This window comes from Schistocerca cancellata, chromosome 1, assembly GCF_023864275.1.
Source record: "Schistocerca cancellata isolate TAMUIC-IGC-003103 chromosome 1, iqSchCanc2.1, whole genome shotgun sequence".
Lineage (NCBI taxonomy): Eukaryota > Metazoa > Arthropoda > Insecta > Orthoptera > Acrididae > Schistocerca > Schistocerca cancellata.
The window spans coordinates 1109246566-1109262593 of record NC_064626.1 but is presented as its reverse complement, the minus strand read 5'-3'; the positions used below and the strand labels follow the sequence as shown (position 1 = coordinate 1109262593).

The 16028-nt window shown below is 45.3% G+C and overlaps 1 protein-coding gene across 1 annotated transcript in view; it reads left to right on the top strand.

Moving 5' to 3' along the window:
* LOC126092074 (protein neuralized) overlaps positions 1-16028 on the top strand; it is an 897276-nt gene that overhangs the window by 702969 nt on the left and 178279 nt on the right. The gene's annotated exons all lie outside the window — the stretch shown is intronic.

Genomic DNA, 16028 nt, shown 5'->3' with positions numbered 1-16028 from the left:
CAATTAGCACCGATTTCAGCATAACAAAATTAAAGTTGCAACATTACACAACTGCATAGCAAATTAAAGTTACAACCTTACACATCAGCATACAAAATTAAAGTAACAATATTACAATGTCCTTAGGTTAGCTAGGTTTAAGTAGTTCTAAGGTCTAGGGGATCGATGACTTCAGATGTTAAGTCCCATACTGCTGAGAGCCATTTGATTTGATAAAATATTGTGGAGTCATGGCTTAGCCACAGCCTGAGGGATGTTTCCAGAATGAGATTTTCATTCTGCAGCGGAGTGTGCGCTGATACGAAACTTCCTCAGGTGGCAGAGCACTTGCCCGCGAAAGGCAAAGGTCCCGAGTTCGAGTCTCGATCCGGCATACAGTTTTAATCTGCAACTAAGTTTCATATCAGCGCACACCCCGCTGCAGAGGGAAAACTCTCATTCTCGAATTTTGTGACTGTGTATGCCCCGTTTCGCGGAATTGTGCGCTTAAGGCTGACTTCGAGCTGGTCAAATTAAGATGTTCCCGGAAACGTGTTTCAAATAACTTACCAGTGTGGCCCAAACATCCCCTTGGACGATGACCACATTGATACTATAAAGACCGGACGCATCAAATTTACTACCTGTAGAACGTGCTCTGTGCCTGTATTTATAACCAGTGGTCTGAGGTATAAAATACACACGACAGACTTTTTTTTCCTGTTAATCTGGCGTCAATCTTCTCTGAAATCTTACCATAGTATGAGAGTCTTTGGTAAACATGAACCTCAGCTGCATCCATCTTTGTTGACACCTTTGGTTGCTGGTACCTTTACCTTTCCTACATCCAAACTGATCGTCATCTGCTAACAGATCCTCAGTTTTCTTTTACATTCTTCTGTATATTATTCTCGGCAAGGGCATAAGAGCTCCAATAGGATTAAGGGGAGGTGCCGGTAAAATTTCAACCTGGTCACAAAAAAATCTCAGCAAAATTTGTTTCATAACATATGTTGGCGTGCTGAATTCAGTGGGTAAATCCAATTTGCAAAACAAAATGTATTTGAAACTTTTTGATTTTTGAGTTTTGAAAAAAAAATCAATATTTTTTTTCAAATTCATACATGGAGTTGTTGGTCATCACGGACTATATTCACAAAAAATGTTTCATGCCAAAAAGTTTTAAAACTGATGGAGGAGTAGCGGTTTTTGTTTTCGGCCGTTCTGATTTTTTCAAAGTAATTGAAGTATAAATTATTAAAATAAATAAAAGACATCTCGGTATGTTTGAAAACTTTATTCTTTATTTTTAGTTTACGTATTAGATAACACAATCCCGTCTTCGCTGCGTCCGTACAGGTACGTCGTCGGCAGAATGTATAGCTGGCCATGCGGAATGAAGGTGTCTTTTCTGGCAGTCACGCGTCGTTGTGTCATCAGTCGCCGGGCTTCCGCGTCGCCTTAGAGTTCGTAGACAGCAGGGGCTTTAGTTCTGTAGTTCTGTAGTTTCAAATTGTTCGAATGTTGATCACCTGCTCGCCCCAAGAATCTTATATCCCGTCACCACCCTTCCTTTACGAGAAACCTCCATAAGTATGTACTTTCCATTTCCACAATGGAGTCCGCCTCGAACGTAAATACCCATGTCTGGAAAATGCAAAAAAATGTAAATTATAGCTACAGTTATTTATTCACGTTGAATTCGGATGTACATATAGATTAGGCACATACTCACTGAAGCGCCAAAGACACTGCTGTAGACATGCGTATTCAAATACAAAGTTATGTACACAGGCAGAATACGACGCTGCGGTCGTCAACGCCTATGTAAGACAGTTGTTTGATCGGTTACTGCTGCTACAATGGCAGATTATCAAGATTTGAGTGAGTTTGAATGTGGTACTATAATCGGCGCACTAGTAATGAGGCACAGCATCTCCGAGGTAGCTTGAAGTGAGGATTTTGCAGTACGACCATTTCACGAGTGTGCCGTGAATATCAGGGATACGGTAAAACATCCATTTTCCGACATCCTTGCGGCCGGAAAAAGATCCTGCAAGAACGGGACCAACCACGACTGAAGTCGTTCAACGTGACAGAAATGGAACCCTTCCGCAAACTGCTGCAGATTTCAATGCTGTCCCATCAACAAGTGTCAGCGAGCGAAGCATTCAACGAAAAATCATCGATATGGGCTTTCGGAACCGAAGGCCCACTCGTGTACCGTTGATGACTGCACGTCACAAAGCTTTATGCGTTGCCTGGGCCCGTCAAACGCGACATTGGACTGTTGATGAGTGGAAACATATTGCCTGATCGGACGAGTCTCTTTTTCAAATTGTATCGAGCGGATGGACGTCTACGGGTCCATATCGCGTCGTGTTGCGACATTTCTGCGTGCTCGCGGGGGACCTTCTCGACGTTAGGCAGGTGTACCAGTTTCTTTGGCTCTTCAGCGTAGATTAGGCACGTATAAATACACGACTACTTACGTACATAATGATTATGCACATACACAGCCACATTCATGTAAAATTAATGTTACAGTCAAATTTCTATACTGAACTTAAGAAAAGTAACTGTACTTCAACGTAATAAAAAAAACTTGAAAATAGCGACAATAAAAATATGGTAGTCCATTGTCAATTTTAAATATTTTTCGGTCAAACTTTTTTGGTGAATACATTCCGCGATAACCGCTCCACGTATGGATTTGAAAAAAATATTGATTTTTTTTTCAAAACTTAAAAATCAAAAAGTATGTAAAACATTTTATCTTCGTACATGCATAGTTAAAATGGAGGACAGTGGGACGTCAGCTGATATAAATTTATATTACAAATGAGGAAATGCCTCCAGCTGTATTTAAGGTGTCGATTTTATTTTGGCAACTACACTCCTGGAAATTGAAATAAGAACACCGTGAATTCATTGTCCCAGGAAGGGGAAACTTTATTGACACATTCCTGGGGTCAGATACATCACATGATCACACTGACAGAACCACAGGCGCATAGACACAGGCAACAGAGCATGCACAATGTCGGCACTAGTACAGTGTATATCCACCTTTCGCAGCAATGCAGGCTGCTATTCTCCCATGGAGACGATCGTAGAGATGCTGGATGTAGTCCTGTGGAACGGCTTGCCATGCCATTTCCACCTGGCGCCTCAGTTGGACCAGCGTTCGTGCTGGACGTGCAGACCGCGTGAGACGACGCTTCATCCAGTCCCAAACATGCTCAATGGGGGACAGATCCGGAGATCTTGCTGGCCAGGGTAGTTGACTTACACCTTCTAGAGCACGTTGGGTGGCACAGGATACATGCGGACGTGCATTGTCCTGTTGGAACAGCAAGTTCCCTTGCCGGTCTAGGAATGGTAGAACGATGGGTTCGATGACGGTTTGGATGTACCGTGCACTATTCAGTGTCCCCTCGACGATCACCAGTGGTGTACGGCCAGTGTAGGAGATCGCTCCCCACACCATGATGCCGGGTGTTGGCCCTGTGTGCCTCGGTCGTATGCAGTCCTGATTGTGGCGCTCACCTGCACGGCGCCAAACACGCATACGACCATCATTGGCACCAAGGCAGAAGCGACTCTCATCGCTGAAGACGACACGTCTCCATTCGTCCCTCCATTCACGCCTGTCGTGACACCACTGGAGGCGGGATGCACGATGTTGGGGCGTGAGCGGAAGACGGCCTAACGGGTGCGGGACCGTAGCCCAGCTTCATGGAGACGGTTGCGAATGGTCCTCGCCGATACCCCAGGAGCAACAGTGTCCCTAATTTGCTGGGAAGTGGCGGTGCGGTCCCCTACGGCACTGCGTAGGATCCTACGGTCTTGGCGTGCATCCGTGCGTCGCTGCGGTCCGGTCCCAGGTCGACGGGCACGTGCACCTTCCGCCGACCACTGGCGACAACATCGATGTACTGTGGAGACCTCACGCCCCACGTGTTGAGCAATTCGGCGGTACGTCCACCCGGCCTCCCGCATGCCCACTATACGCCCTCGCTCAAAGTCCGTCAACTGCACATACGGTTCACGTCCACGCTGTCGCGGCATGCTACCAGTGTTAAAGACTGCGATGGAGCTCCGTATGCCACGGCAAACTGGCTGACACTGACGGCGGCGGTGCACAAATGCTGCGCAGCTAGCGCCATTCGACGGCCAACACCGCGGTTCCTGGTGTGTCCGCTGTGCCGTGCGTGTGATCATTGCTTGTACAGCCCTCTCGCAGTGTCCGGAGCAATTATTGTGGGTCTGACACACCGGTGTCAATGTGTTCTTTTTTCCATTTCCAGGAGTGTAGTTTCAACGTTGTAACAACGTCATCTTCAGGCCCATACACTTGCTGACGTCAACTGCGTGCGGCTGATAGTAGAAGTCAGCGGTTACTAACCACCTTCCACACGGAGCACGTCCGTATCTCACCACTGACTTCTAGTAACGGCCGCACGCATTTGACGTCAACAAGTGTATGGGACTGAAGATGACGATGTTGCAACGTCGAAACTAGCTGCCAAAGTAAAATCGACACCTTGAATACAGCTGGAGGAATTTCTTCATTTCTAATGTATAAAAACAGTTTGTTTAGCAAATTGGACTTACTAACTGAATTCAGCCCGCCAAGCTACATTACGAAACAAATTTTCACCACCCTGCAATTTTTTTTTACGCCCGGTTTGAAATTTCACCGGTACGTCCCCTTAACACTTTCGCTGCAGCTGACTCTTATAAGCGTGACAAGAAGCCACGAGCCAGTGCGGTTAACGCGCTCACTGTCGGATTACTGTCTAGTTGCAGCATCAAAGCGTGTAAAACTTTGTTTTGTGTGGTCAGTTATCGAACGTATATTGTTCGTAATGGCGGCTAATGAACCGACTCAGGACCTTCCTACGTGAAAAGGAGCAGGAAAAAGAGTTAAATTGACAGAGAAACAGTTACTTAGTGTACTAGACGACAGTGATTTCCTGTGTAGTGAGGACGAGGCATACCACAGAGTTTGCCATTTAGAGGCTGCAGAAGAACTGCAGTGTGATGATAGCGCAGAAACACAGCTTTCGAATCTGTTTCGTGACAGTTCCGAATCTGACGATACGGATCACGACGATTGTGTTAAATCGACGACGAAAAAGTAATGCATCTAAGGTGTCACCATTAAGTCAGTATAGAACACGATCCTACAGATGTTACAAGGTCTTGGCGTCGGCCTGTAGCTCAGGTGTGCTTAGGAGCGTCGGCTCCGAGCGGTACCTGCCGTTTCAGTGTTACCGGCCCGCACCACCACCACCACCTAAAGAGAAGGCCGCGGCGCGCTCTTGTGACGTCACGCAAAGCGGGCCAGGGTTGGCTTGGCGCTGCGCTTAAAGAATCGAGACGCACGGCCTGCAAATCTTTGTCAAACGGTTTTACAGAACCTATTCCGTAAAAAATAATGAATTTCTGAAATACTTTTAGCTTTATATGGCAGCTTCATGATGAAGTGCCAATCATTTCGATAATGGTCGTAACTATTGTGGTATTTCACAGATGAGTATCAAATTTGAGAACGTTGCCATCAAAAATAGGGGTCGCTATGAATTTGTGTTTGATGCATATTACACATTCTATTGCTGAGTATGAAATACAGATGAGGTTTTGAAATTTTCGTAAAACTTTGCATCGATATCTGCTTCCAATCTCGGAAAAATTGAGCATCTGCAGCAACTTCACTTCCGATCGCAACGCGCGGGAATGAAATATTCATGACGCCTGTCATATCTCGTAAACCGCTGGAGATAACGAAACGAGATCTTGGCAAATGATACCACGCAAAGAGTACTTTGCCGAATGGTTAAAATAAGTAATTTTATCAATCGCGATATAGCAGAAACTATAGTTTAGAATTCTTTTTTACCGGTAATGTAATTGCATAAGACTTATCAATAGCCAGTGAAAACGTACGAGTGCGGGATGTAAATAATATTGCGATATACATGGTAAAACCAGGTACATTTGTGAAAAATGCAGTGTGATAAAGTACATGCTTTCTGGACCAGACAACTATTATTTACACTCACTTGAAAAATTCTGAACTAATACAGTGTATAATATTAAATTCCTCTGCCTTCAGTATCCTAAATAAATATTGTGTAACTGTTTATAGAGCTCCCTCAGGAAAGCTGAGTACATTCCCCAAGCAAACAATCACTTTTAACTCACCTCACAAAAACAATTATGCGTTGTTATTGTAATGTAAATTTTCTTTCCTGTAAAAATATGGCAGATTTTGAGCATAAGTCAACAGTGAAAATCTACAAATCTTCAGCAGACATTTGCAGCAGTTGGAATGAGACAATGTGTCAAGCTAAAAACGTCAATAATAAATTTAACCTATTTCTAGATTAATTTGTTCCATTGTTTGACACATCGAAAAATAACACAGATATGCTTCATACAGAGAGATCGCTTTTTAAACATGAAAACAGCAGTTTCAACATTCGTTAGCACTCATGCTAACTAATGCGAGAGTGAAAATCAACACCCACTCACAAATAGAGAATAAAACGTATCGGTAATGCGTAACAAAATACGAACTGCAGAGATATTTAAACACGAATAAAAAGTAACACGACCCACAAATTTATATTTCGTTTTCAAAATCAAAATAAAGCCACTTGATAACGAATACTAGGCCTATTTACTGCGAACTTTTGCTCACAATTTTAGTCAAATGTATCCAAAATGCAAGATATTCCACCAGAAAAAAAAATAATTGTACTAGGTATATAGTTTTTACACACCTTCCTGTGCTCCGTGGGTTGGAAATTGTCCCGATGAATCGCTGAAAGACATTTCCAACGCAGATTCGCATCTTTCGGAAAGGAAAACAACATCACTTTTGGTCGAGTTCCGTAATTCCCACGACACCTTGGCACACAACACTTGTAAACGATGTTCACAGTAGCTTCACTACACGTAAACATTGTAATCGCTAGTTTTAAGCACGAATATAGCACTCGATCCAACAAACGTGTAGATAAACAAACGCTTCGAAACACAACATGATGGCCCGCTTGGAGTGACGTCACGAGCTGGTATGAATTTCGCGCCGCGGCCTTGTCTGTAGGTGGTGGTGCCCGCACTCGCACGTTACCGGGCCGCACTGGAGAGCTGCGCGCCTGCACCGATGCCGCAGCGAAAGTGTTAAGGGGCTCCGGAACGCCCTATACTTGCAATGTTAAAATAACGCTTATAAATTACATCTTTCCTCACAAAGTATTTGAGGTAGGAAGTTGAACTTTTTACAGATTATTTATTGGAATATGGGCTACAACTTACAACAGGGATTTTACAAAATTTTAGTTCAGTTATTAAAGATGATTTTTTTCAATTGTAATGAAAATTCACAACATTTTTTGCAATTTTTTATTTATATATTCAAAAATATACAGTTTTTTGGAAAAAGGCTGTGTTAAATAATGCAGAAGGTACTCTGTAACATTTACTGAAAGTTTGAAACAAATATGTTTGGAAGATCCTTAGAAAACATGTAATTAGTACGAGAAAATAAAAGTTTTGGGAATCGAGCGACAAAGATTGGATTAACTTTTTAGTGCATTCCAGGTCCATAGGATGGATCATCTTCATCCTCTGCAAACTCCTCCTCCAGCTTCCTCTTGTTCCTCCTCCTGTTTACTCTTGCTTGTATTTCTAGACTCTTTACAGCCCTGTCTGCAGCCCGAAGGCGTTCCTTGTCTAAAGCAAGCGTCGCTCGTACCAAGTTAGAACCTATCTTCATTCCCATATTTCTAAATACCTTGCACCTTACAATGTTGCCATCATTGAAAGTCGCAACAGCATCATACACACCAAAGTGAAGTGTTTCTATTCCAGCAAATACAGTCTTGGGGATTCTCGACCATATAACACTATTTACACTTTCATTGCGGTTTTGAGTTTTTCCGTGAATACACTTTTTCAACAGTTCAGGTGCTGCTAAGTCTCTGAAAATAGGTTTTATCACCTCCATTATTGCATGAGGCAGACTATGCTTATGAGTGTACACTTCACCAGTTAGCAATCCTTTGTTATATTTACACCAACTGTCTTCTTCTTTGGGACACAAGCTATGTTGGGGATTTTCATCGGTTGAAGAAGTATGAAGAAAAAGACCCCAAACAGCCTTCTTCATTTCGTCGACACTTTGTGTATTTTGCCCAATAGCCATTCCATAATAGTTCTGTATTTTGTCAATTACACTGTCAGTTGACCTTCCCTTCCCATCCAAACCTTTACCATCACTGAGTTTTTGTTTTTTGTATGAAGCTTTCAGTCGCCGAAGTCTTGTTCCCATTCGCTTCTGTACGCGTCCGATACACTCAAATTTCTGCACTACAACATCATCACCATAGGGCTTCAGTCCTTGAACATGTTTGAAACTTTTAGAATCACCGTCACCAAGGTAATTAACATATCGCACAGCGCCACAGTGGGTCACTCCCATGTAGAACACATTTCAAAAAAAATTTAAAAATAGTTGTAGTCTTCGGAATTGAATAAATTATATATGTATTAAAAGGTAATAGTCTGCAGATTCAGAAAACGCAAAAAAAGTAAAAATTGAACTTTTCATGATTTTGAGCCTTTCCGGAGCCCCTTAATGCGCTGTACTGTTCTGACGAGAGAACTGTGGCTGGCTCCCCTGCGACCCGGGCAGCTGTGCGTGAGGCCGGCGAGAGATCCGGCGCGGACGCTGCCCTGGCCTGGCCCGGCGTGGCGCGGCACGGACGGGCCGCGGGCGATCTCGCGGTGTGAGTCACGCGGCGAAGCGCGGCGAGGCGAGGCGCCGATCGTAAAGTGCGCAGATTTACGGCCGGCCGGCGCCGCAGCCAGCGAGCCCGCCGCTCTAATCGCTTCCTCACGCTTCGACATGACGCAAATCGTTTCCTAGCCAGGCGCGGCGCTTTCTGCTTGCGCCTCCCCCCCCCCCCCCCCCCGCAACCGATACTTTTCCTTGTCGTGAAATTTACGCTCGACCTCCGGCTAATATTTCATCCCGTCGTCTGGCGTATCAAGTCGTAACGCATTCTGCGTAATCACCATATTTCACAGTTGCGTAAATGAGACCGGTCAGAATTTAGAGGTAGACATTTGTACGTCTTTCAAGAAAATATGACGAGGTACAATAAATAAATATCTCACAATACATCTACATCCGCACTGTGAAACTCACAGTGAAGTGCATGTCAGAGGGTACTTCCCATTGTACCAGTTATTACACTGATCAACCGGAAAATTACGACTACCGATCTAGCATGCAGCCACTCTCCTGCAAAAAGATGCCGATGGGGAGGCGCTCCGTCTTGTTGCCAAATAAAGTTTTCACGTGGACCTTCTACTTGGGGAAGGAGGCATTCTTGCGATATGTCCAGATAAGCCACCCCTGTTGCCGTAGCTTCAGTCAAATACAATAGCTCGTTCACTTGACGTCAGGTACAGCGCAGTAAACGTTTAACTTGCGGACTCTCTTTGATACTGTTCGTGTGCATGAGGATCTTATGATCCCCCAGATATGAACACTCCCGTCGACGACGAGGTCATTAGGGACGGAGCACAAGATCGGATTGGCGAAGGATGGGGAAGGAACTGGCCGTGTTCATTCAAAGGAATCATCCCGGCATTTGCCTGAATCGTTTTTTAGGGAAATCACGGAAAACTTAAATCAGGATGACTGGGTTTGTTTTCGAACCGTTGTCCTCCTGAATGCGAGACCAGTGATCAAGAAAATAGTCTTCCCGCTGCACCACTTGACTTATAAAGCTACAATGTACACCATAGCCATCTGGCATGTACCAACTGTACCCGGTATCGATGCCTGCGTAATGTTTTCTTAAAACCTTCCACCCTGTCGTTTTTGGCAACTGAAGTTCAAGACATGCCTTCCGAACACACTTCCTGAGACTCTGAAGGCAAAATGCTCTGATACTTTCAACAGCCTCCTCTGCTTTTCCATTTACTCACAAATCCGGTCGTTTCGAATTGATTATTATAACTAAAATTATAACTCACAAAGATCGAGAGTAGTCTGTAATTATCGTACGGCACCGAAATTGGCTAGATATTCTAAAGTGTAAGGCAGAACTGAGTTATGCGGGAAAAAAGAGTTCTAATTTTGGACACGAGGTGCAAATAAGGCCGGCCGGTGTGGCCGTGCGGTTAAAGGCGCTTCAGTCTGGAACCGCGTGACCGCTCCGGTCGCAGGTTCGAATCCTGCCTCGGGCATGGATGTGCGTGATGTCCTTAGGTTAGTTAGGTTTAAGTAGTTCTAAGTTCTAGGGGACTGATGACCACAGATGTTAACTTCCATAGTGCTCAGAGCCATTTGAACCATTTTTTTTTTTTTTTTTGTGCAAATAAGGCGCTGTAAATGTGTTCAGTGTGAGCACCGGAGACGTCGAAGAGATGCTGTGGAGCGCCATATTGCTAACTGGTGCCCAAAACTGGAACTATTTTTTTCCAGCGTCAGTCGGTTCCGCATTAACATATTAGTATATCTACCAAGTTTCGGTGTGGCGCGATAACTATAGCCCACACTGCACCTCTGTGAGAAGCTGCACTTTAATTATAACCACCACGTATCATCGGCGGATGTTTCTACCGCATGGGGGGATCACAATTAAACTTTAAACGAAACGCAAGTTGAACTGAAATTACAGATTCACTGTTAGCAAACTGCAGAATACAAAACACTTTACCCTCAGGAGTCGCCATTTCGCGTCTGTGGTTATATGGTGCTGCTAGCGGGAAAAGAACCAGGTACTCGCATGTGCGCTTCTCTGAAACTTTGTCAATTACTCTTTAGTTGTGACACAACCAACATATTACAACGCTTAAAGGTGATACAGTTAAATGTAATACTGGGACGTTCTTTTGTGGACACCCTCTACTACAATCCCCCACGTATCGCTGTCGCATGGATCGAGAGGACAAGATTAATTACAGAGCGCTTAGTGCCGTTTAAACATCTCATTTACCGCGTTACATACTCACCCCTAAAGACGAACGCGTTAACGCGCCGCTTGTGGGCTTTCGGGAGGCGAGACTGCTCCGTAGCGAATCCGCCTCTCGGATTAACGACGAGGGCTGGTCATCCGACTAATCTGTACGTAGTTTTTCAACAGTTTCCCATATCGCATTAGGTTAACACGGGGCTGATACCCACTTCGCGCCTCAGTTACACGTTAGACAAACATAGGAAACATTAACGCACTTGAACTTGAGGTTTACTGTAGATGCAGACAGATAGTGTACACAGAATCCGTGCCGAGGCATGTGGCCACCAACTCTCACTAAGATTGCCAAAAACCCGTGTAACAATGCCGACACAGAAGACAATGGCATACTGAATTGCCAAAACTGGTAGCGAAAACAAAATAAAATAACTCCTTAATTTGCACGGACATGTGGCGAAATTCGTTGTTGAATATTTAACTAGCCGCTGTCCCACGTCCACAATGGGTCAACAGAGACAGAAGAGAATATATATGAAGGTCGTGTCTGTTCCCGAAAGAACGGATACCATTGATGACCGTGCAGCTGTTCTAGAATGAAATGATAATTAAATCGACACCCTAGCTGCAAACAGGCGTTGATATACATCATTGGGGTCATGTTGCCCTCGGTGGCTCAGATGAATAGAGCGTCTGCCATGTAAGCAGGAGATCTACATCTGCATCTACATCCATACTCTGCAAGCCACCTTACGGTGTGTGGCGGAGGGTACCTTGAGTACCTCTATCGGTTCTCCCTTCTATTCCAGTCTCGTATTGTTCGTGAAAAGAAGGATTGTCGGTATGCCTCTGTGTGGGCTCTAATGTCTCTGATTTTATCCTCATGGTCTCTTCGTGAGATATACGTAGGAGGGAGCAATATACTGCTTGACTCGTCGGTGAAGGTGTATTCTCGAAACTTCAACAAAAAGCCCGTACCGAGCTACTGAGCGTCTCTCTTGCAGAGTCTTCCATTGGAGTTTATCTATCATCTCCGTAACGCTTTCGCGATTACTAAATGATCCTGTGACGAAGCGCTCTGCTCTCCGTTGGATCTTCTCTATCTGTTCTATCAACCCTACCTGGTACGGATCCCACACTGGTGAGCGTATTCAAGCAGTGGGCGAACAAGCGTACTTCCTTTGTTTTCGGATTGCATTTCCTTAGGATTCTTGCAATGAATCTCAGTCTGGCATCTGCTTTACCGACGATCAACTTTATATGATCATTCCATTTTAAAACTCTCCTAATGCGTACTCCCAGATAATTTATGGAATTAACTGCTTCCAGTTGCTGACCTGCTATATTGTAGCTAAATGATAAGGGATCTTTCTTTCTATGTATTCGCAGCACATTACACTTGTCTACATTGAGATTCAATTGCCATTCGCTGCACCATGCGTCAATTCGCTGCAGATCCTCCTACATTTCAGTACAATTTTCCATTGTTACAACCTCTCGATATACCACAGCATCATCCGCAAAAAGCCTCAGTGAACTTCCGATGTCATCCACAAGGTCATTTATGTATATTGTGAATAGCAATAGATCCCGGGTTCGAGTCCCGGTCGGGGCACACATTTTCAACATGTCCCCAATGATGTGTATAAACGCCTTTTTGCAGCTAGGGTGTCGATTTAATTATCATTACAGAAGATAGTGGTTGGAAAAAGGCGAGAAATAAGAAGAAGTTAGTTCTCGCGTTCCGTAAGACAGACAGTAATCAGCCAGAACATTATGACCTCCTACATAATAGCCGGTATGTCCACCTTTGGTACGGTTAACAGCGGCGACGCGTCCTGGCAAGGAAGCAATGAAGCTTTGGTACGGCGCTGAAGGGTGCTGGCACCACATCTGCACACACAAGTCACCTGATTCCTGCAAACTCCGGGGTGGGAGGCCATGAGCCCTGACGTCCCGTTGTCACATCGATCGGTGATCGATCGGTTTCAGATCTGGCGTGTTGGGTGGCCAGCACACCAATTGGCACTCGCCACTGTGTTCCTCGAAGCACTCCGTCACACTCCTAGCCTTGTGACAGGGCTCATTACCTCGTTGAAAAATGCCACTGCCGTCGTGAAACATGATCGTCATGAAGCTGTGTATGTGTTCTGAACTAGTGTACGATACTCCTCGGCCGTCGTGGTGCCTTGCACGCTCTCCAGTGGACCCGTGGATGCCCACATGAATGTTCTCCAGAACATTATGGAGAAGCCGCCTGCTTATCTCCGTCCCGCAGTACAGGTGTCAAGAAGCTGTTCTTCTGGAAAACGACGGATTCGCGTCTTCCCATCGGCATGATGAAGTAGGTTTCATCAGACCATGCAACGCTCTGCCCCTGGTCCAACGCCCAGTGCCGATGGTCAAGTGCCCATTTCAGTCGTAGTTGCCGACGTCGTGGTGTTAATACCGGCACATGCTGCGGAGGCTCATCATCTGGAGCACTGTGTGTTCAGGCACACTAGTACTTTGCCCAGCATTAAAGTCTGATGTCAGTTCCGTCACAGTTCGCCGCCCGTCTTGTTTTACCAGTCTGCCTATCCTACGACATTCGACATCTGTAATGAGGGGTGGCCGCTCAATCCCACGACGTCTGGACGTGGTCTCATCTTCGCTTCGCCACGTGTTGAAGCCACTGACCAAGCGCTCCTCGAACACTCGACAAGTCATGCAGTATCCGAAATGCTTGTGCCGAGTCTCCGGGAGATCACAGTGTGCCATCGGTCAGACGCAGATTGGTCGCGCGCCTTCCCCGTTCTACACACGGGCAGCACGCTCACTGACACTACATGCATAGTGCGTGTGTCTGACACGAAATGGTTCAAATGGCTCTGACCACTATGGGACTTAAAATCTATGGTCATCAGTCCCCTAGACTTAGAACTACTTAAACCTAACTAACCTAAGGACACCACACACACCCATGCCAGAGGCAGGATTGGAACCTGCGACCGCAGCAGTAGCAGCGCGGTTCCGGACTGAAGCGCCTAGGACCGCTCGGCCACAATGCCCGGCTATCCTTGCTGTCTGCAGCCGAGAACTATCATGAAGAAGGAAAGCCATGACAGTTACGCTATGTGACGTTGCATGAAATCAGGCAAAATTTGTCGGCGGGCACCCTTACTTCACGGGAGACAATATTTATCCAGGCATCTTTACGTGCTCACTGTACGTTCATAAAGCTCAACGTGACGTGATCGGTGGGCGTACTAGGGGCACACTCAACACATCTGCCGGCCGCGGTGGTCTAGCGGTTCCGGCGCTGCAGTCCCGAACCGCGGGACCGCTACGGTTGCAGGTTCGAATCCTGCCTCGGGCATGGATGTGTGTGATGTCCTTAGGTTAGTTAGGTTTAAGTAGTTCTAAGTTCTAGGGGACTTATGACCTAAGATGTTGAGTCCCATAGTGCTCAGAGCCATTTGAACCATTTTTGAATCTCAACACATCTGCGCAAAGCTTCATCGGATTTTCACTGTGGTTTCCATTCTGCGACCCATCAGAACTTACTTTCTTGACACCCTTCGTAGTTTTCCCCATATCAATATACGAAGGCTAGTTTAGTCTCGAAAAAATCACTCTCCGACTATGAAATTGGTGATGTGTTAGTCCTTTGCTACGTATTCACCATTCATTGCGACACATATTTTTTTTTTTTTTTTTTTTTTTTTTTTTTTTTTTTTGTCGCTTGAAGCTTTGAGGAAGACCATGGTCCCGGAAGTCGTCATTATGGAAATTCCTGCCACGGAATGGTTTCTTTCATCAGAGAGAAGCGGAAGACGTGACTAGATGCTTGTTGCAAGAACATGAGTGGTAAGGCAACGGTTCTTCAAAGCCCAAAGCCTTACCACTCATGTTCTCGCAACAAGCATCTAGTCACGTCTTCCGCTTCTCTCTGATGAAAGAAACCATTGCTTCAAAGCGCAAAGAAGCAGCATCTCTGTGTCGTGTGTAGAATGAGATGGGGCGTTGTTGTGGAACAAAAACACTCTTCTTCCATAGTTTTCCGCGATGCTTAAGCTGGACAGCCACCAACAACCTCTTCGGCACATTGAACCTAACAGTTTGCCAACTACGAGCATTACCCGTTGGAACCACCTCATGGCAGTCGCAAAAAATCACTTAGCACCACCTGTTTTCTTCTTTTTGGTGGCGTTTAATCTACATGTTACCCCACTTTCTTTGTCTCGGGATCTTAATGACATATCCACTATCACCCTCGGTGATAAGATGGCTAAAGAAGTCGCCTGGATTGGTCTGACAGAGCTGCAACATTTGCGCTGGTGTCTCGGTCTGGGAAAAATCTTACAAACATACCATCGTCTGACTATCGAACAGACTCCCGTATGGACGACATAGATATAAGCTGTTCTTGCGTAGAGAAACAGCTGAAAGAGTTGAAAACAAACGAGTGTCCGGGTCCGAATGGCATTCCAATTCGGTTTTACGATGAGTATTCTACGGCTTTGGTCCCTTATCTAGTTTGCATTCATCATGAATCTCTCGCCCAGCACAAAGTCGTAAGCGACTGGAAAAAATCGCAGGTGACTCCTGTACATAAGAAAGGTACTAGAATAGACCCGCAGATTTACAGACCAATATTCCTAACTTCAGTTTGTAGGAGAATCCTTGAATATATTCTCAGTTCGACTATAATAAATTCTCTTGAGACCAAGAAGCTTGTGTCCACGGATCAGCTTGGTTTTAGAAAGCACTGCTCGTGCGAAAATCAGCTTGCCCTTTTCTGACATGAGATTCCGCGGACCATGGACGAACGGCAACAGGCGGTTTCCGTATTTGTAGATTTCGGTAAACCATTTGACACGATGCCACAGTGCTGACTGTTAACGAAAGTACAAGCATACAGAATAGGTTCCCAGGTACATGAGTGGCTCGAAGACTTCTTAAGTAACAGGATCCAGTATGACTTCCTCGACGGCGAGTGTTCGTCAGAGACTAGGGTATCGTCAGGATTGTCCCAGGGAAGTGTGACGGGACCGCTATTATTTTATG